Source organism: Dipodomys merriami, unplaced genomic scaffold (assembly GCF_024711535.1).
Source record: "Dipodomys merriami isolate MVZ:Mamm:240054 unplaced genomic scaffold, mDipMer1.0.p SCAF_90, whole genome shotgun sequence".
NCBI lineage: Eukaryota > Metazoa > Chordata > Mammalia > Rodentia > Heteromyidae > Dipodomys > Dipodomys merriami.
Window position 1 is genome coordinate 3,564,414 of NW_027206513.1, and position 20,695 is coordinate 3,585,108.

At 43.5% G+C, this 20,695-nt stretch overlaps 1 protein-coding gene across 3 annotated transcripts in view; it reads left to right on the forward strand.

Annotated features, from left to right (window-relative positions):
- Positions 1 to 4,600: 4,600 nt before the first annotated feature.
- The window catches only part of Psd4 (pleckstrin and Sec7 domain containing 4), a 36,767-nt gene continuing 20,672 nt past the window's right edge, over positions 4,601 to 20,695 (forward strand). Inside the window, exon 1 of one of the 3 annotated variants that reach the window (XM_070013283.1) lies at positions 4,601 to 4,743. The gene's annotated coding sequence lies outside the window, so the exon portion shown is untranslated. Of the gene's footprint in view, positions 4,744 to 18,232; positions 18,313 to 20,038; positions 20,118 to 20,695 lie in introns of those variants that run through there. The other 2 variants (XM_070013284.1, XM_070013282.1) reach the window with 2 other exon arrangements.

Sequence of the window (20,695 nt, forward strand, 5' to 3'; positions counted from 1 at the left end):
AGCTGATTTGTCATTTTAAAGTAAGCCTTTTTTATTTCTGGTAATATCCCACTCTGTTAAAAGTAAATATTATGTAGTGAATTCTTTGCCATCCTTTTACGTTCAGCTTGTCTGTATTTTGTGTAAAAACTATGTATCTTGTAATATAATTCGGTTTGCCTCCTTAGCCTATTTGATAGGTTTACCTTTTTTGTGGGTGTACCCATACTGGGGCTTGAATTCAGGTCTTTACACTCTGGCTAACCTTACCTGCTCAAGACTGGGGCTTTACCACTTCAACCATGTTTCTAGCCTTACTTTTTTTTTTCTATTATCTTTAAGTAGTTCTACCAAGGAATTGCCACTTTACAAAGTGATACTGACTTTTTGCTGGAGCATCATTTACTTTTCTGCTCAAGTTGGCTCCAGACCTTGATGACCCAGATCCCAGCCTCCTAGGTAGCTAGAATTACAGGCATGACCCACTAGCACCCAGCTCGATAGCTCTACTTTTACTTGAAGTGTTTAACATCATATATAATAGATATAGAATAATAAATGGATAGACCACATTTTCTTTCAGTACTTTTAAAAAGTGGCATTCTATTTTCTTCTAGTCAGCATTTCTCATAAGTGGTTAGCCATCATTTCTTTCTTTCTTTCCTTTTTTTTTCAGTTGTGCGTCTTGAACTCTGGGCCTGGGCCTTGTCTCTGAGCTCTTCAGTTCAAGGCAAGTGCTCTACCACTTGAGTCACAGCGCCACTTCTGGTTTTCTGGTGGTTAATTGGAGATAAGAGTCTCACAGACTTTCCTTGCCTGGGCTGGCTTTGAACCATGATCCTCAGATTTCAGTCTCCTGAGTAGCTAGGATTAGAGGCGTGAGCCACCAGTGCCCTGCTCTAGCTATCATTTCTATATAAGATTTTGCATACTTTTTCTCTGAGTGTTTTAAGAGTTTTGTTTTGCTCTCTTTATTAACTCACTATGAAAAAGATCTGTGTATTTTGCCTGTAAGCTAACCAGTGAACTGTCACAGTTTCATAGGTTTGGACAAAAGATACAAGACACTTTATCACTTAAAGCAATTGCAGAATAACATTGCTATCTAGATTCTCTGAGTTTCCAGTTTGGATCTTAAATGTCTCCAACATTTATATACTAAAGGCTTGTTTGCTAGCCCATGATGCAATTGGGAGGTGGAGGGCCTGGTGGAAGGAGACTTGATAGGGAAGTAAAGATAGGAAGAGGCTAAGGGTCTCTTTCTGTGTCTCTCTTCTCTTTCCTGGCTGCCATGAATTGAGCAGCCTCCTCTGCCACTTACTCCCCTTCCATGATGCACTGCCTTGCCATGGACCTGAAGGCAACAGGACAAATGACCACAGATTAAACCCTTGGAGGCCATGAGTCACAATAAATCTTTTCCCCTTCTATAAGTTGTTGATCTCAGGTAATGTATCACAGCAATAGAAAGATGACTAACACAAGGTGTGACCAAATAGAATACTCTATTAGAGAGAAACCTCAATGGGTGACAACCTTATTTCAGGGCTACTAGAAATGCTGTCCACCTTTCCCTTTGAATGGTAAAGATGGAAATGTCTTTATGGTGACATGATAAACATAGTGTTTTCCCATCCTCACTGGAACAGATTTATTTATATTCCCTCAGGACTTTATTTTAAAATAAAGTCATAATATTTCTGAGATTCCCAATCCTTACTTATTATATTCATTTTATTTCTGTTGGTTCTTTATTTTTATAAAAATATTTTTATATATTTTGTTCTTAGTTTTAATTCCTTATTCCTTAATTCTGACAGCTTGATTGTCTAAGGGTCTGTTTCAATTGACTATTTTTTTTTTTTTGGTCCGGTTGTGGGGCCTGAACTCTGGGCCTGAGCACTGTCCCTCAGCTCTTCAGCTCAAGGCCAGTGCTCTACCACTTGAGCCACAGCGCCACTTCTGGCTTTTTTCTTTTTGCTTATGTGGTGCTGAGGAATCGAACCCAGGGCCTCAGGCATGCAAGGCAAGCGCTCTACCACTGAGCCAACTTCCCAGCCCCCCAATTGACTATTTTTTTTTCTTTTGATTATGATCCACATTTCTCTGTTCCTTCAAATATCTAATAGCTTTGTGTTACATGGAAAAAAGAAAATGATTATGAATTTTGTCCATTTCTAACAGGAAGTTAAATTATGGGAATCTTATCTTGTTTTGTGGAGGCTTGGTTTTATACTTTGGTTACTTGTATAGTGTGTGTGTGTGTGTGTGTGTGTGTGTGTGTGTGTGTGTGTGTGTGTGTGTGTGTGTGTGTGTGTGTTGTGTTGAGGCTTGAACTTAGGGCCTGGGGGCTGTCCCTGAGCATTTTCACTCAAGGTTACCATTCTATCACTTGAGCCACAGCTCCACTTCTACCTTCTTTGGTGGTTATTTGGAGGTAAGAGTCCACGGACTTTCTTGCTCAGGCTGGCTTTGAATTGTAATACTCAGCCTTCTGAATAGCTGTGATTACAGGAGTGAGCCATGGGCACCAGGTTTGAGTGTATCTTTTAGTCCTGGAATGTAGTCCAAAGTACTTACCAAATCCCTCTAAAATGTCAGAACTTGAACCACATTCCCTGGAGATGATAAGAAATAATTCAAACCTCCACTTATTTTCTTCCTTGGTGTTATTTGAGTTCTTGCCCTTTGTATGTTTATTCAGGAGTGCCAAAGATTCTACAGAAGTTTATATGCATATACTGGCCTTTCTCCCTTGTGGCTCACTCATTTTTCAGGATTTTTCTCTCATGATGTCCCCACCCCAATCCCAGCATGTGGTACTACTGCTTATCTATGGTGCAACTTGTGGTATGCTAGATTTATCCTCTGTCTCATAGTTGTCTAGCCAGTGCCTGGTAAACATACATATGTTTACCCAATAAATATTCATTGAGTGACCATATGAATTAACAAGTTATAAGATTACCCACCTAGGGGCTGGGAAGGTGGATCAGTGGTAGAGTGCTTGCCTTGCATGCATGAGGCCGTGGGTTCGATTCCTCAGCACCACATAAGCAAAAAGAAAAAAAACGGAAGTGGTGCTGTGACTCAAGTGGTAGAGCGCTAGCCTTGAGCTGAAGAGCTGAGGGACAGCGCCCAGGCCCGAGTTCAGGCCCCACGACCAGACCCCCCCCCAAAAAAAAGATTACCCACCTAGCATCAGGACCCCATGTAAAAAAGACAAATAATGTTGAAAGGGGTGACTTTGATTAGGATATATTATATTCATAAACTGCCTTGTTAAATGGCAACTGCTTTGTAAACCACTTAAAATAATTTTTAAATTAATTTTTCAAAAAGACCAAATTACCTTAAAAAAAGACAAAGCAGTAGGATTGCCTGGTAATTTACAAGGCCTGTAGGTCTCCATTGTCTCACTCTGTGACCTTAATCAAGTTACTTGACCCCTCTGTGCCTAAGTTTCTTCAATATGTGAAAAGCTCCCTACCTCAGGATTCTTGTGAGGATAAACATTTTAAAACAAACAGGTATCTGATCATTTAACATGTAACCCTAAATCAATATCAGGTGTTATTTGTGGCTGTTGTTGCCTCTGGAGAGCCTGGTCAATATTGGTTTAGGCAAATTAAGAGATGAGCTAGCCAGGCAAAAGTCTCTCATATCTGAATCCTAGCTACTCAGGAGGCTTAGATCTGAGGATTGAGGTTCAAAGACAACCTGGGCAGAAAAATCCTTAAGGCTCTTATCTCCAATTAAATATCAAAAAAGCTAGAAGTGGAGCTGTGTATAGCTCAAGTGGAGAGAGCCAACCTTGAGTGAAAAAGCTAAAGTGAGAAGGTACTGAGCTCAAGCCACAGTACTTCTAGGAGAGGAAGGAGAGGTAGAGCTAGGAGAGAGGAGTGGGAAGGAGGGAGAGAGGGAGTGGGAAAGGGAGGAAGAAGGAAAGAGAAAGAGAGGGAAGGAGGGAGGGAGAGGAAGAGAGGGAGAGAAAGAGAGGAGGGAGAGAGAGGGGGGAGAGAGAGAGGGAGGGAGAGAGAAAGAGAGAGAAAAAGGTACCTTTTCAAGTTGCAAATTCTAGTGCAGCTAAAAATACCCCTGACCATACAGGAAATCTGGAACCATTTAACTCAAATTCTTAAATATGATGCCTTACATAGTTTTTGAAATAGAAACTGGATAAATTATCAAGTGGGATACTGAAAAATCAATTTTTCATAAATGCCATCCTTTGATTAAATGTTTGCCAAAATATGTTCAAGTCCAACCACCTGCCAACATGCTACCAACCTGCAAGCCAGGTAGCAAATGGCCACTGTAAGTCAGTGACCGACAGCTGAAATCCGGAACTCAAGTTAATGTATTTTTCTTTCCCTCTTGGGCCTACTAAATAAATAGCAAATCATGGATTTGCAAGCATGCAGACATCTCTGGGGCTGGCCTCAGTTTCCGGTTTATATGCTAGAAAAATAAACCAGAGAGGGTTCTGGAGTGCAGGGCTGTGCGTGCAGGGCAGGCTGTGCAGGAGGCGCCCAGCCCCAGGGCCCAGCCCTGCGCTGCCGCCGTCCGACCAGTCAGACGGCTTCGCCGCGCACTGGGGCCCGAGCCGGGCCCGCCCTGCCCGTTCTCCCGGAAACCCAGGCCTTCTCCTGGGAGCACCCGGCTCCCTGGCCCGGGCCCGGTGCAGCGCCCCACAGCCCGCACAGTCCCGGCCGCCTGGCGCCTGGGCTCCGAGCCAGGGGGCACCGCGCCGGCGGGAAATGGGTAAGAGCAGGGGATGTGTCCGTGTCCGCCGTCGCCAGTGACTGCCCTGCGCGGGTGGCGTTCGGTTGGTGGGCACCCTCAGAGACTCTGTGGGGTCGGGATGGGGAGGACTAGGGATTTGGGCTGGGGAGAAGCTGCCGGAATGTCTGGAAGCAAGCGGGAGGCAGGCAAGAATCCAGGTGAACAGCAAAAGCTGGGGTCAGCCAGGCTCTGGGTTGTGGGCGGGGACCTCCAGTCAGGAGCTATGGATCTGGGCACAAATCCCCTGAGGGGCAGGAAGCCCTGAAAACTATCAGTGCTCAAAGTAGGCAGCATTGAGTCCTCTGCTCCTAATCTCCCCAGTGGTCCATATTGGGCCCCTGTGTGGTGGGAGCTGAGATACTGCCCCCCAGGACTGCACTGGGGCGAGGGAGAGCCTTTGGTGCCCACCCCTTTGCTTAACATTTCTTCGTGTGTTTGGCCAGAATGCATCAGGGTCATCCCAGGTGCAAGTCTAGCTTGTCCCAAGGCAGGGTGTGGGCTCTCTGCTAGCTTTTTACAGGTGCAAGTGGGTTTTGCTGCCCTGGTCAACTCACTGCAGACCCTTGTGTCTATAGTTAGCATGTCTAGGTCAGGAGGCCAGCATCAAAATGTAACTCTGGGCAACGCTGGGCTCCATCTGCCTTTGAACTTTATTAGCCTGGACCAGAGCTGATGGAATATGATTAGCAACTAGTTGGTTGTCTATATAAGCCCCTGTAACGGAGAAACTTGTGAAGGTCAAGTTCAGACAGCATGTACTGCCCTGGTTCATTTCTTTCTTCCCATATGACATTTTTTGTCTTTGTGGAAGGTATGAAGAGTCATTTCCTAAATCACTTACTCAACAGATATTTACTGAACAGCAACTGCAATAGGGCAAGTAGGCCCTGAGAACATACAATTGAAATTTACATATGGATTGTAGGGGAGAGAAAGTAAGGGAGTAATTAGGAAATGAATCACACAGTTCAGAGTGATAAGTACTCTTTAAAAAAGGGGTTGGGAGGAGGAAGCTGGAAGAGGGAGGCCTGTAACAGTGAAATCAAGAAGAGAAATTGGCCCTAAGTGAGGTGGGGTAACAGATCAACCTCCTAAATGAAGTAGGGAAAAGGTAACTGTTTGCAGTTTCCAAAATCTGAGGCACAAAATGAAGGGAACTCTGTCTCTATGAACTCTAAGTTAGAGACTACCTGTAAGTGGCCCATGAGCATTCTCTAAAGTTTTAGACAATGTTCTTGTTTGGAGATTTAAATCTAAGGCAGAGATTTATGCTTCTCCTAGAATATATCTTCTGTCTTTCATATTTACTTCTTCATTCATTCATTCATTCAATCACTTAGGCAATATTTACCTGATAGTATATACCATTCCAGGTTTCAAGAGTATATCAGTGAACAAGATTGTTCTCTCCCTCATGGACCTTATTTTCTTGTGAGAAGAATTAGACAACAAACAATGACCATTTTTATTTTGTAAGATAGTTTTTATTATCTTGAAGTAGTTGTACAAAGGGGTTTCAATTTATCGTATCAGTTTATGAGTACAATGCATTTTTGATCAATGCCACCCCTTCCATTTTCTTCCCCATCTCTCCCAACTCTAACAATGACAGTTTTAATGTCATGCCAGATAAATACTACAAAGAAAAACAAACCACCTTTTAGGAGTTTAAGTTTATAAGGGCAACTGTGTTCAGTAAGGTAGTCAGTTAAAGGATGTGTAGAAGAGATGAAGTTTGAGCAGAGTTTTGATTGAAGAATAAGACACAGCCATGCAACTATCTGGGAGAAGATTTCAAATAGTGGCCCTGGGTGGGAGCAGGACATGAGCACACTGATGACAGTGACGGGATGGGACTTAACCTGTTGATCAGAGGCAGCTAGGAAGGCAGATTGTCTCCCGTTATTTTTGCACATCCACAATAGAGCTCTACATCAGGCCTGTTGAGTTATATCACTCAGGACTGGAGAGTATGTCCCCTGTAAGGAGAGGTAGCACTTGCTCTTCTGGTGTCCAACACATGATGATCCTTCACAGAGCAAAGTAAAGTGGGAGGTAGATATCAATGCTTTTATACCAGTAAAGGTCCTGGGAGCTGGGCATGAGAGAAAAACTGTTGCCTTCTGGGAATTTCCAATGATCTACTCTTTTATCCTCAGATCAATCAGGCAATCTCAGTAGCAGGCTCAAAAACAAAAACCAGTTGGAGTGCATACAGCAATTGGCATTTGTTGAGCATATGGCATATTCTAGGCCTATTTTTGAGGGTTGTATGTACAATAATAACTCAGGTAATTCTCATGGTGAGGCTGTGAGGTTATACTCTTGTGATTCTGTTTCACAGATGAGAAAACTGAGGCATATAGATAAAGAAAGTTGCCTGGGGTTGCACAGGGAAGTAAGTAGATAATGAAAATTTGACATTAAGTGGTGGAATTTTTGGGCCAGTGCTGTTAACCATTGTGCTATAGGCAAAATATAGAGATTCAGCCTCTGTCCCCACTGTTAGGAGTCTCAATCAGGATGGAGTTCTCTCTGTCTGCTGCCCCAGTAGAGATGACACATGAAATTAGTCCCATGATAAAGTACCCATGCTATATGGCTCATTCCTGTAAGTAGTCCTAGGTTGTGGAGTGGACACAGGTGCAGGGCAAACATTGGGTGGGCTGGTCAGGTTCTTTCATTTCTACTGATGTGAGCCCCAGCCTTACGCCCAGAAAGTGCCATTTCTCTGTGGGTCTTATAGCCTCTCAGCTGTCACTTTGTCCAAGTCAGAACACCTGGAATGTCATATATATTGTAGTTTAGCCAAGATACAGAATGATGGTCTGAAACAGGATGTTGGGGTTTTAGATTGTTTTCTGTTGCTATAACAAAAGGACAGGGTAATTTATAAAGAATAGGGTTGGGGAGGGTTAGCCTATGGTTTTGGAGGACGGACACTCTAACAGCATGATGCTAGTATCTAACAAAGGCTTTCCTGGGGTCATTATGTGGGTACATATCACATAGCAAGACAGCAAGCTAGACAGAGTTGCTTTTATCATGAAGTCAGTCCTAAGAAACAATTAAGTTGCTTTCATGACTTAATCACCTCCCATAGTTCCCATCTCTCAAGTACCATTAACATATGACTGAAGATTAAGTTTCCAACCCAGGAATTTCAGAGGACACATTCAAATAATTGAAATTGACCTTCCACTTGACTTCTGTGGTTTGCAAACAAATGATTTGAGTGGACAAATTAGAATATGCTCACAATATGATCAAGGGGTTGGGCACCTGGCTCCCATCTATAATCCCTGGGAGGTAGACTTGGAACGAATCATGGTTCCAGGCCAGTCTGGGCAAAAAGTTTGTGAGATCTCATCTTAAAAGCTGGACCTAGTGGCAAACACCCATCATCTTACCTATTAAGGAAACATAAATAGAAAGAACATGATTCAGGCTAGCCAAACACAAATACAAGACCTTATCTTAAAAATAACCAAATCAAAAAGGCCAGGGACATAGCTTATGGGAGAACATCTGCATAACAAGCACAAGGCCCTCCAGTATTGAAAAAAGAAAGTGATATAGTAAGAGTTGTATTAGCAGGATTAAAGTAAGGCCACAGAAGGCTTGGGAAAAGCAATAGGTTTTGGTGGAAGGATGTTTTTCCACAATGGAGGACCTTCATAAAACATTGCAAAAGGAGGAAATTAGAGAAGATAACAGACGCTATAACCTCCAGAGAAATAATTCTATTTCTCTTAATTGAAAAAAGATATTTTCAGATAGTATTTGAATTGAGGACACATTTCTTGGCAATGTAAAGGATTTATTCAGTAGATCAGCAAGACCAAGAATGTGGGGACTAGCATGCTCAAAGACCATCTTAGGGCAACACAGGTTTTAAGCTACTTTATCTGAGCATCTGCTGATTTGTATCAAGCTTCATTGTAGGAGAGAGACATTGGGGCCATTTCAGGTAAATAAGCCTGGTGCTGCTAGTTCAAATGATTAACAAGGCCTGTATTCTCAGGGAGGCACAGACACTTTCTAGCCAAGGATAGAAGTGTGGTTAAATACAACATTGAAGCTATGAATTAAGTTTTCTTTGAACCACAAACATTACATCTGAGGCAATTTCCTTTTCTTTTTCGCGTGTGTGTGTGGTGTGTGTGTGTGCAGTACTGGGCTTTGAACTTATGGCTGGCCTGGATACTGTCCTTTGTTTTTTTGCCTGAGGCTAGTGTTCTACCACTTGAGCCATAGCTCCACTTCCAGCTTTTTTGGTAGTTACTTGGAGATAAGAATTTCATGGGCTTTCTTACCCTGGCTGGCTTTAAATAGAATCCTCAAATCACAGCCTCTTGAATAGCTAGGATTATTGGCATAAGCCACCTATGCCCATCAATTTCATTTTAATTTAATATAATTTATATATTTTTGTGCCAGTACTGGGGCTTAAACACAGGGCCTGGATGCTGGTTTCTGAGGGTCATTTTGTTCAAGGCTAGCATGCTACTACTTGAACCACACCTCACTTCCACCTTTTTGCTGGTTAATTGGAGACAAAGTTCTCACAGGCTTTCCTGCCCATGCTGGCTTCAAACTGTGATCCTCAGAGCTTAGCCTCCTCTGTAGCTAGGATTAGAGGCATGAGTGACTGGCTTCTAGCTGGAATGTCTTAAGATATTTCTTAAGATGTTTCTTAAGATATTTGGGGTTAGGTGCAGGGACACATGCATATCATCCCAGGGGGCATAGGTAAGAGAATTCCATGCTACCTGAAGTCTCTGTGGCAAAAAACAAGACCCTATCTGAAAAATAACTAAAAAAGGACTGGAGTGTGACTCAAGTGGTAGCCTCCCTCCCTCCAGTGCTACCATTTAACAAGCATGAGGGCCTGAATTCAAAGACTGGTTAGGAAACAATACTCAAGTACCATTATTGTTTTGTTTCAGTTTAGTAACCAGTCTTCAAGATATATCGATGTGCTTAATCTTTTCAAATAAAGGTCACTATTTCACTGAATGTATGTGCTATATTTATTAAGCTATGGTTTGTAGGTTGTTTTCCTTATTTTTCTTTGTTTGGTATAAGAGACAATAATATATTAGGCCTACTTGTACCTGTCTCTCAAGTCTGTGGCTATTTCAGCAGAAGAAGCTTATAAATGTGGTATAAACGTGATGTGTACTTTTAGATTGTGATTCATATTGCCAGCCTGCTTTCCAGTGACATAGCACAACTGTACTGGTTTCTCCAGGGCTCTACCAACAGTGCAACATTGATGACAGATGTTTAGAAAGCCTTTACTCTATAGTTTTAATACGTTTCTTTATGATAAGTGATGTTATATACCTTATGTATGTTTTAAGCTATTTGTCTATCTGTGTACTGTTCACATTGTTGGTGTATTGGTCAGCTTTGTATTACTATAACAGAGTACCTGAAATTAAGCCATTTATAAGTAAAAGGTTTATTTGGCTCACAGATTTGGAGATTTCAGTCCAGGGTCTTGTGCCTTGGCACCACATAATGGTGGAAACATGCAAGAGAACAAAGTAGGTTACATCATAACTAGGAAGCAAAAGGGAGGTGGGGGAAAGGGCTATAGTTTTCTTTTCTCCTTTGAGGGCATGCCCCCAAAGACCTAAGACCTTTCAATATGCTCACTTCTTAAAGGCTCTTCTGCCTATCAATAATACCATGTGCTGTGGACTAAGCCTTTAATGTATGGGACTTTGGGACATTCTAAATAAAGCTATAGCCCTTGGCCTATGTTTTAAATTGGATTTTCCCCATTCTTTTCATTACTGAACATAAAGAGTTTTATTTCCTCTTGCATTTTTGTTCAAGTGACCATCCCTCATGTCTGCTAAGCCCCTTCCCTCATTAGCAGCAGCTCCAAGGGTATTCCTTAGATATATTTTAGATACATATATAATGTTGATTTATATATGTATGTGTATTTTATTTTTTTATTTTTATTTTTTTCATTCATCCTTTTTTTATATTTTATTTTATTTTATTTGAGAACATACTGTACAGAGGGGTTACAATTACATGGGCAGGATAATGCATACATTTCTTACCAAGCATTGCAGCCTCCTCCTTTGTTTACCCTTCACCTCCCTTCCCAGCCTCCCCCCTCCCCCCCACCCAATCATACCCCCCTCCCCCCCCACACCGACATTGTAAAGCTGGTTTTGACATGACATTTTGTACTTCTCATTGTTGCAACAGATCCACCTGAATCCTTAAACGACTTGTTTGTCCCCATCTCCTCCACATGTTATACTGACATCAAATATAGTGAAAGCGGGGGTTACACTGTGGGGGAGGGACTGTATGTGTGTTTTAAACTTACATAAATTACATTGGCGGGCTGGGAAGGTGGCTCAGTGGTAGAGCGCTTGCCTTGCATGCATGAGGCCCTGGGTTCGATTCCTCAGCATCACATAAGCAAAAAGAAAAAAAAAAGAAATTCCAAGGCATAAATTACATTGTTCTACAAATCATAACCTCTTTCTTTCTTTTTTTTTTTAACAATACTGGAGTTTGAACTTAGAGATTCATGTTTTGCTAGCCATGCCCCCAGCTCTTTTGCTTAGTTATTTTTCAGATAGGGTCTTACGCTTTTGTCTGGAACCAGCCTTTTCTACTTATATCTTGTGTATAGCTGGGTTAACAGATGTATACCTGCCTGTCACACCTGGCTTGTTTTTGAGAAGAGATTTTAGTAACTTTCTGCCAAGATTGCCCTTAAACCATGACCCTCCTAATCTTTTGCCTCCTGAGTAGCTGCGATTATAGGCATAAGTCACCATTCTCAGCTATAAATCATAATCTTTTCCTTGCTTGTTAAAGTCATTGCTATGTTTTAATTTTTAAAAGTGATCTAGTTGACTTTTAAGTGTATACTTGACTTACTGTTTTCCTGCACTGTTCCACAGTTGGAGTAATGGACTTATTGTGTGTATATATATATATATATATATATATATATATATATAGAAGAGAGAGAGAGAGAGAGAGAGAGAGAGAGAGAGAGAGAGAGAGAGAGAGAGAGAGAGAGAGAGAGAGAGAGAGAGAAGATTTTGCTAGGAATCCTGGGCGAGCTTCAAACTCATTATGTAGCCCAATATAACTTCAAACTCATGATCCTTTTGCCTCCATCTCTTGATTGCACAAGTGTAGTTGATTCTTCCTGGATTAATCTAGAAAGTGTGGATGGAGAAGTGGCATTGTGGAAGTATCCTGTAAGTGGATGCATATAAAGCAAAATGGCATGAAGACATGTACCAAGAATGGCTTGTAGACTGCTGGGGTCATAGCCCATAGTGGGGAAAGGGAGCTGGTAACTACATAGGAAGCCTCTACTGCATACAAAATTGTATTTCCCCAGAGTGATAAGGGAGAGTTGGGGGTGGAGGAGTCCTGGGTTATTGTAGTTGGAGGGAGGGTCCAGATTTTTCCAGAGTTGCAAAGAATTAGGTGAAGTGGACAAAAACTCTGAGAGACAGGGAGTCTCTGCAGCTCTCCAGATTAGATGGGTGGGGCTTTTTGTGAGGATGTAACAATGTAGCCTTGGGAAGGATAGGGGCCAAAACAGCAGGTCTGGATTCTCAGGGCCCATGGAAGAGGTCCCAAGCAGTTGGCAAGAATACTCACTGGGGAAGCCATTCATTAAACAGAACTAAGAAGAACAGGGCTGGGTGCTACATGGGAGAGGGCCCATGTAGCAAATGGGTGACCTGTTAGGTTTGAGGTCCTGCTAAAAGGCTTCTATTGACAGGTAAGACTCTGGGCTGGGAGGGGTTTATTAATCTCCAGTAAGCTGGAAGGTGAACATGTGGGAGTAAAATTACCCTGGAAGAGTTTGTAAGGCCAGAGAGGCCCAGCCAGAACAGAGCCCTGGGGCAGGTACACAAGGAAAAGTGGATGGACAGACAGGATCAGCAAGGAGACCTGCTGCACTTTTGAACACTTTCTTGGCTAATGAACTCAGCATCCTTTTAGCAGGTACTCCACTGTTCTGGAACTTGGGCAAAAGTGATGAATAGAACTCTACACAAGACCTGAGGACTGGTTCCTGTCTTCCATGAGGCTTTTGGTGTCCTTGGAGAAAGTGTAGGCACATGGAGGCAGACAGGAGAAACATGACCTTAAAACATGAAGCTGTGCAGGTTCAGGCACCTACACATGAGCTCTGGAGGTCCAACGACTGTTGGGATCTCCCAAGCTAGGCTGTGCCTTCATCCTCAAGGGTGATCACGAATAGAGGTCACACTTACATCATGGGTCTGTCCCCATTGGTGCAGAGGTCTCTGGTTTGTTAATAGGACAAAGTTAAGTGTGGGCACCCTCAGGGGAATAAGTGACATTTCAAGTGGCCCAGGAAATGCCTTGCTCTGAGTCATCTTCCTCCTTCACCTTGTCAGAACATACCTGTTCTGTTTTCTAACTTCATGCTCTGCCTTCCTGATAATCACATACACCTGGAGGCCTGTTCAATGACTGATAGCTGATCAGTGTCAATGAGTATTATAAGGAAGGCATTCTGGTCTTTCTCCAAAGGGATAACTGGTAGATAAAACTAGTCCAGTTGCACAGTGTCTGTTAAGTTCTGCATTCCAACCATGATTTTTGGCAAGGACTTTTTCACCTATTATTTATTTTTTTCTTTGAATATACACAATTAAACACAGCATGCTCATATTATCCTATGTAACCACATCCATGAGAACTCAAGTGCTGTACATGTTACATGTTTATTCGTGCCTATTTAGTTAAATAACTACCAAAAATGTTCATAGTGCATATTACTTAAGCAGCCTTAAATCTCTCATTCAAGGAAGGAGGTAATCTTGGGACAAATGCTTCCTTTCAACCCCATGTAGGGGAGGATTTAGTAGAGGAGAATCTGATTTGGTGACTAGCCCCTGCAAATTAAAGTGGCAACAGGCACAGTAACCACAAATAGCTGACTTGTAAAAATGATTCAGTTAAAGGCCTAACATAGCAGGGTTAGGTCTATCTAACAAACATTAGAGGGAAGGCAGAGGGATTTTTGGAGAAGAAATAGAAAGTTTGCACTGATGTGTTATATATGTAGCGTGGTCTTAGTCTCTGCCAGGCCATAAAATTCTCCAGGGGAAAGGGTTGAATGGTCTTTACTTCTTTTCTTTCTTCTGGGAGTGGGTACTCCTGAGGAAAGGATTTATAGAAGCTTTATTTTCCCTCATAAGTTATTACCATTAGTCACATAAAAGAAGTTCCAAGTAGGCTTCTTTTTTGGGGGGGGGTCTGGTCGTGGGGCCTGAACTCTGGGCCTGGGCGCTGTCCCTCAGCTCTTCAGCTCAAGGCTAGTGCTCTAGCACTTGAGCCACAGTGCCACTTTCCAGCTTTTTTCTTTTTGCTTATGTGGTGCTGAGGAATCGAACCCAGGGCCTCATGCATGCAAGGCAAGCGCTCTACCACTGAGCCACCTTCCCAGCCCCCCAAGAAGGCTTCTTTCTACCAGATGAATGTCAAATTTTTTATACTAATGCTAGGATTTTAAGTGGGTCCTCACACATGTAACAGTGAGGTCACACTGACAGCTACTTGAGAGATACAGCAAGTAAGGATCATGAAGGATATATAGGGTTGTGGGTGTAGCTCAAAAATAGAACACATAGCTAGACACAAGTGGCTGAGATCTGAGGATTATGGCTTGAATCCAAGCAAGACAGGAAAGCCTCTGATTTCTTTTTTTTTTTTTTGGGGGGGGGGGTTGTGGGGCTTGAACTCTGGGCCTGGGCGCTTGTCCCTCAGCTCTTCAGCTCAAGGAGAGCGCTCTACCACTTGAGCTACAGCACCACTTCCGGTTTTCTAGTGGTTTATTGGAGATAGGAGTCTCATGGTCTCTCCTGCGTGGGCTTGCTTTGAACCGAGATCCTCAGATCTCAGCCTCCTGAGTAGCTAGGATTACAGGCTTGAGCCACCAGCGCCCGGTGTCTCTGATTTCTTAAGTCTAATTAAACACCAAAAGTCTGAAGTGGACTGTGGCTGAAGTGATAGAGCACTAGCCTAGTAAAAATGCTTAGAAACAATACCTAAGCCCTGAGTTCAAGCCCTAGGACAGGTAAAAAAATAAATAAAGTACATGCTCAGCACTTGTCAGGCCCTAGATTTCATTCCCAGTGTCAAAACAAACAAACAAAACAGGAAAAACAAACCTGTGAAACCTTCTGAAACCCTCAACATCCATCTCACAAGAATTCTTTGCTTCTAGCAGCAAGGTATAGACAGAAGTAATAGAGAATCTTCCAGTGTTTAAAATGAACAGAATCACTCCAGCATTATTTAAACCAGCATATTTAATCTGCTAATGCTTTTATTATTTTTACTGGTGATGTGTGTATACTTATTTTAAAATTCTAAACAAGCATAAAAAATTAAAATCACTTTATCAGTGTTACTGGATGTCAATTCAGAATAAGCTAATCCAAATACAACAAGAATACAGAAATTAAAATTAAATCTGTACATTACTATCTGTATGCAATCAATATTTTTTTTTGGGGGGGGGTCCAGTTGCGGTGCCTGAACTCTGGGCCTGGGTGCTGTCCCTCAGCTCTTCAGCTCAAGGCTAGCACTCTACCACTTGAGCCACAGTGCCACTTCTGGCTTTTTTTTCTTTTTGCTTATGTGGTGCTGAGGAATTGAACCCAGGGCCTCATGCATGCAAGGCAAGCGTTCTACCACAGAGCCACCTTCCCAGCCCCTGCAAACCATATTTTGATGTTTTGATATCTAAGTGTAGCAAGGTTTAAAAACTTGAGGTCATATTGAATATGTAAAGTTTTCTTACTAATATGTTATAAGCATCTTCCCATTTCCTTAATATTCTTCAAAAGCAAGATTGTGCCTGACACTGGTAACTCATGTCTACAATTGTAGCTAGTCAGAAGAGGCTGAGTTCAGAAAGATTGTAATTCAAGATCAGCCATGGTCTTGTGAGACTCTGTTTCTAAAATAAACAGCAAAAGCCAGGCTGGAAGCATGGCTTACAGTACTAGCCTGAAGGCCCTAAGTTCAAGTCCTGGTACTAAAAAAAACCAAGCCATTTGGCTCTGCCATATGGCTATACTATTATCGACTAATCCAGTTTCCTTTTGTGGATGTTGAGAATTTGGAGGGCGAGGATATTGAGCATTTTGATTGCTATAAGTGATGGTGTACACATGTGCTTTAGCATATTTTGTGGATGCCTTCTTATGCCAAGGGGATGGGAGAGAAAAGTAAATAACTTTGAAGCTGAACTCAACTACTACATGAGAAATATAGATATGTGGTAAGTGACTGCCGTAAAGTGCCATCTTAAAAACGTCTGGCTTTGGACTGGGCATTGGTGGCTCACACATGTAATCCTCGCTATTAAGGAGGCTGAGATCTGAGGATCAAGGTTTGAAGCCAGCTTGGGTAGCAAAGTCCATAAGACTCTTATCTACAATGAACCGCCAGAAAACTCGAGGTGGCATTGTGGCTCAAAGTGGTAGAGCACTAGCCTTGAGCAATAAAACTCAGGGGCAGCTTCTGGCTTTGAGAGAAAGCCACCACTGTGCCGAGCAGCTTCCTCCATTGGCAAACAGGAAGTAGCTCACCTCAAGAATGTAGGAGGAAGCCGTCTAGCTGTGCTGTGCTCTGTGGGGGCTGCAGGCTGCCTTCTATCAGGTCAGGAAGCTGTATGTCTCTGGGCCCTCAGGAGGAGATAATGGGTTGGGGACGGACCCCAAGAGAGAGGCTGGCGGGGGAGGGGGGGGCAAAGGTGTAACACCTCTAGAGCTAGAGGCTCTCCTGGTCTCTATCCAGAGGATTGTTTATTGTAGTCTTGGGAAGGAGATGAAAGATACAAAGAACTGAGTGGAGACTCCAGGAGTCTGGGAAGTTCTCCTAGAAGTTTGGTGTGAGCAAGAACCACTCATTTCTCACATGCCCAACACACTCACACTTTATGCATACCAAGCCTATTGCCTGGAAGGAAAGATTCATTTCCCACAGGATTGTCTAGAAGTGATAAACGAAGGGAAGATGAGCTGCTTTAGGAACTCATCAAATGGCTGTTGGACAACTGTAAACAAGGCACTCTGCTGTAAGGTGAATGTTTAGCTCTTATCCTTGAGGAGTTCATGGTCAAGTTCAGGGCTAGAGTTCTGGCATGGCCAGCACTATTGCAGCTTCAGAGAGCTCAGTGTGATGTTGGTTACTGAGAAGGTTAGACTTGGAGGGCCAGACAGAGCCTGGAGTCAAGTAGGCAACCCTCCTCACCTTGTCATCTGTCCTCACCTCATGGACACCTGACTTCTGTCTCCATCCTGCCCTGCCAACCTTGCTCATCTGTCGCTCTACAATGTCCATGTTCAATGATGGATCACTTTTGCTTTTTATCTTCCTTGATTTTGCATTTAGCTTTCTCCTTCAGAAGTAACCTCCACTCTAGTCTTGGGTGAGGATACTTTTCCAGTTCTCTTACTTTCCTCCCAGCCCCTTATCAGTATTCTTTCCTGACTTTCCCCTTCTTGCCCTGGGGCTCTACCACCCCAGTGCTGGTCTTACTTACTGTGGAGTTCCAGGAGGGGGAGAGTTGTTGTTAAAGACTTGAATATCTCTCAGATCCAAACCCATCATTCCCTTGCCTAAGCTCTTTCCCCAGTTCTTTCTTATTTCAGCAAATGCCATTGTTGCTATTCTTCCAGTTTCTCAACCCAGAAGTCTGGAAGTTGCCCTTGACTTCTCTCTTATCTTTACTATTCCCATCTACTTAAGCAGGAAGTCTTCCCAGTCATCCTTGATCTATATCCCAAATCCTAGCCCTAGTACCTTCTGCCATTCCTATCCTCATTTGGGCCAGGGTACTTCCTTACAAGAGCCTAACTAGTCTCCTTGCTCTCATGTAGCCCTTGACAATCTATTCTTTTTTTATTTTATTTTATTTTATTTGTGAACATACTGTACAGAGGGGTTACAATTACACGGGCAGGATAATGCATACATTTCTTACCAAGCATTGACAATCTATTCTCTAAGCAGCAGATGATTTTTAAAAAAATAAGTACATAAAACTGGGTGTGGTAGTACATGCCTGTAATCCCAGTTGGAAGTGGAGGGATCAAAGTCTGAGGGCAAAAGTTAGCAAAGCTTTATTTCAAAAATAAACCAGGCATTTTGACAAATGCCTGTGGTTCCAGTTACTCAGGAGGCAGAACATAGTGATTCAGTCAATCCACTGGGCTAAGTTATCTGAAAAAATGTAACAAACAAAACAATACCCCACTGTAAAAGGACTAGGAATATGACTCAAGTGGGTTCTGAGTTTGATCTCCAATATTGTAAAATAAATTCAGAAAAATAAATGCTCCCCACAACTTGCCTAACTTCCAATGTTTCTGGCTTATGGTTAGGGGACTCAGTGGGACCTGGCTGGCTCCGCCATCCTGCCTTGGGGGGATCGTCTTCTCTTCCTCTCTGGCCTGCTGCCAATTCCCTGACACGTGAAGACCTTGGCTGCCCTAGGTAAGGAATTAGACCTGCAGTTTCCAATGCTCTTGCCTGGGTGGTCCCTCTATCTGAATACAAAGCATCTATGAAGAGGTGTAGTAAGCTCACATCTGCAGCATTCTGTCTCTTCTCTGTTCTGACCTCTCTGACATGTCGAATATGTAAAAATTACAAGTGCCAGGTGCTGGTGGCTCACATCTATAATCGTAGCTACTCAGAAGGCTGAGATCTGAGGATCATGGTTCAAAGCCTGAGCAGGAAAGTCCATGTGACTCTTGTCTCCAGTTAACCACCAGAGAACTAGAAGTGGAACTGTGACTTAAAGTAGTAGAGTGCTAGCCTTGAATGAAATAGCTCAGGGACAGTGCCCAGGCCCTGAGTTCAAGCCCCATGACCCAGAAAAAAAATTGCAAGTGAACTTGACAAACTGTGATCTAAACCACATTATATATTATCCTACCTGAATTCTCCTACCTCGCACCGTAAATGTAGCTGCTGTTGTAGCAGAGCTCACCCCAGACTTTGACCCTTGAAGTGACCTCACCTCCTTTTCTCTTCCCCATATCACATGTCTACAAGGATGGATGATCAGTGTGGCTCCACATCCTGTCCCCTCTCAGCCTTTCTATTAGCACTCTTGCTACCACCCAACCCAACCTCAGGCTGCCCAGAGCAGCAATGCTTTGTCCACCAGAAGAGGAGGCCAATAGGCTGGAAGCAGAGAACACTGGGACCTTGATACCCAGGTTGTAGTAGAAAAAAGGGGTATATGGGCTCCAGGCAGGCATGGTCCTATGACTCCTTGTGCTGTGAAAGAGGCAAGGCTAGAGGATAGCCTGGGCTGGGTGGCCTGGGTCACTACAGTTATAGTTCCACCAGTGGAGGTAACAAGACAGATAGGTGAGCTCATAAGGTGTAGAGCTTAGGCTGTTGTGGTATCTTTGGATCATCAGTAGAGAAATTGATGGTGGTTAAGCCTGGAGAAGATTATATAGAGGGAAGAGAGAATGGTGAACTGAAAGTGGCTTCCCTCCAACCTCCATCCCCCATTTGACACAGCCTGCGAATGAATGACAGGTACTTCATATGTTTGAAAGCTCCAAATTTCAACATCACTTTGTGACTTCCAAGTGAAGCATCTGCACCTCTCTGAGCCTGACTCTAGGTCTGGATCTGAGCATAATAAAGCTCTACAAAGTAGGTGTGAGAATTGGAGCAGGAGCTCTATTTGGGGACACTACAAAGCAGTTAAATCACCATGTCATTATTACTGGTGACATGAGGCATAGTCATATAAAACTTGAAATGCCATATACTAAAAACAAAAATAAGTTGCCTGACTTGGGGCCCTCCTGTCTCCCACTGTGTATTCTAGAGAGAAGACTGAGCTGGAGCATAACCCAGAGAGGAAGGGGGAGGGGCCTGCCACAGCCTCAGCCTTGATGTCTTCCCCTCTCTCTCTCACAGGCCTTTCTTTGCATAAGTGAGCAAAGCTAGTCCAGTGTGTGATGGTACTTTTTGGGCCCCATTTTGTGTCCAGTCTCAGTCTTTAGACCTCCATCAAAGGACTATGTGGGAAAAGGGACTGGGAGGTGCTGGAGTTGAGTAAATGTTCTTGTCTTGTGGGCAGAAATGTAGGTACTGAGCAGCTCTGAGGGCTGGGGAGATCTGGGGAGTAGGAGGGGTGTGTGTCACTGTGGTGAGGAGAGCGGAAGTCAGAAGCTCAGCTACCACATTCACGGGGCAGATGACTATGCAGCAGGAAGTGTTCCTGGGACTGGGGAGCTCAGGACAGTTCACCCCTTCTGAGTCCTTTGGAGGTGAGCCAGGTGGATCTGCCTGGGGTAGGGCTGGGAGAAGCCTTGGAGGAGCCAGGAATGTGGAGAGCTCCTGGTAGAGATGGGATAGGTGGTCAGGAAAGAAATGAGGGCTTTGTGGTATTGCCTGTGCATCTGGCATGAGTCTGGCCTCACTAGAGGGTGGCATCCTTCCCTTTCCTACTTTCCAAATGCCTCCTCCCTCCTCCTACCTTCTTTCCATCTGTCCCTTCCTCCCTGATGTCTTCCTAGTCCCCGGATCATGTCCCAGATCCCTGGAGGTCTGCAATAGTAAAGAGTGAAGGACAGAGGAAGCCTTCTTGAAGTTCTTGTGACTGCGGTGGCAAGACCTCCAATATACTTTGACACTAGACCCAAGAGAGAGTCCCAGCAGGCTTAAGGCTGGGAAAGCTCTGAGTGCCTTAGCCTTAGGGGAGGGGACTCAGCTTTGGCCATTAGAGGGCTCTCGGCTCCATCTTATGCTCTGGGCCCCACCCAGAGGTACTATATCCTTCCTGTCTGCTTAGCTGTGGTTTAGGTCTGTTATTCTGATATACTGGAGGAGCCATGCCATTCTCAAA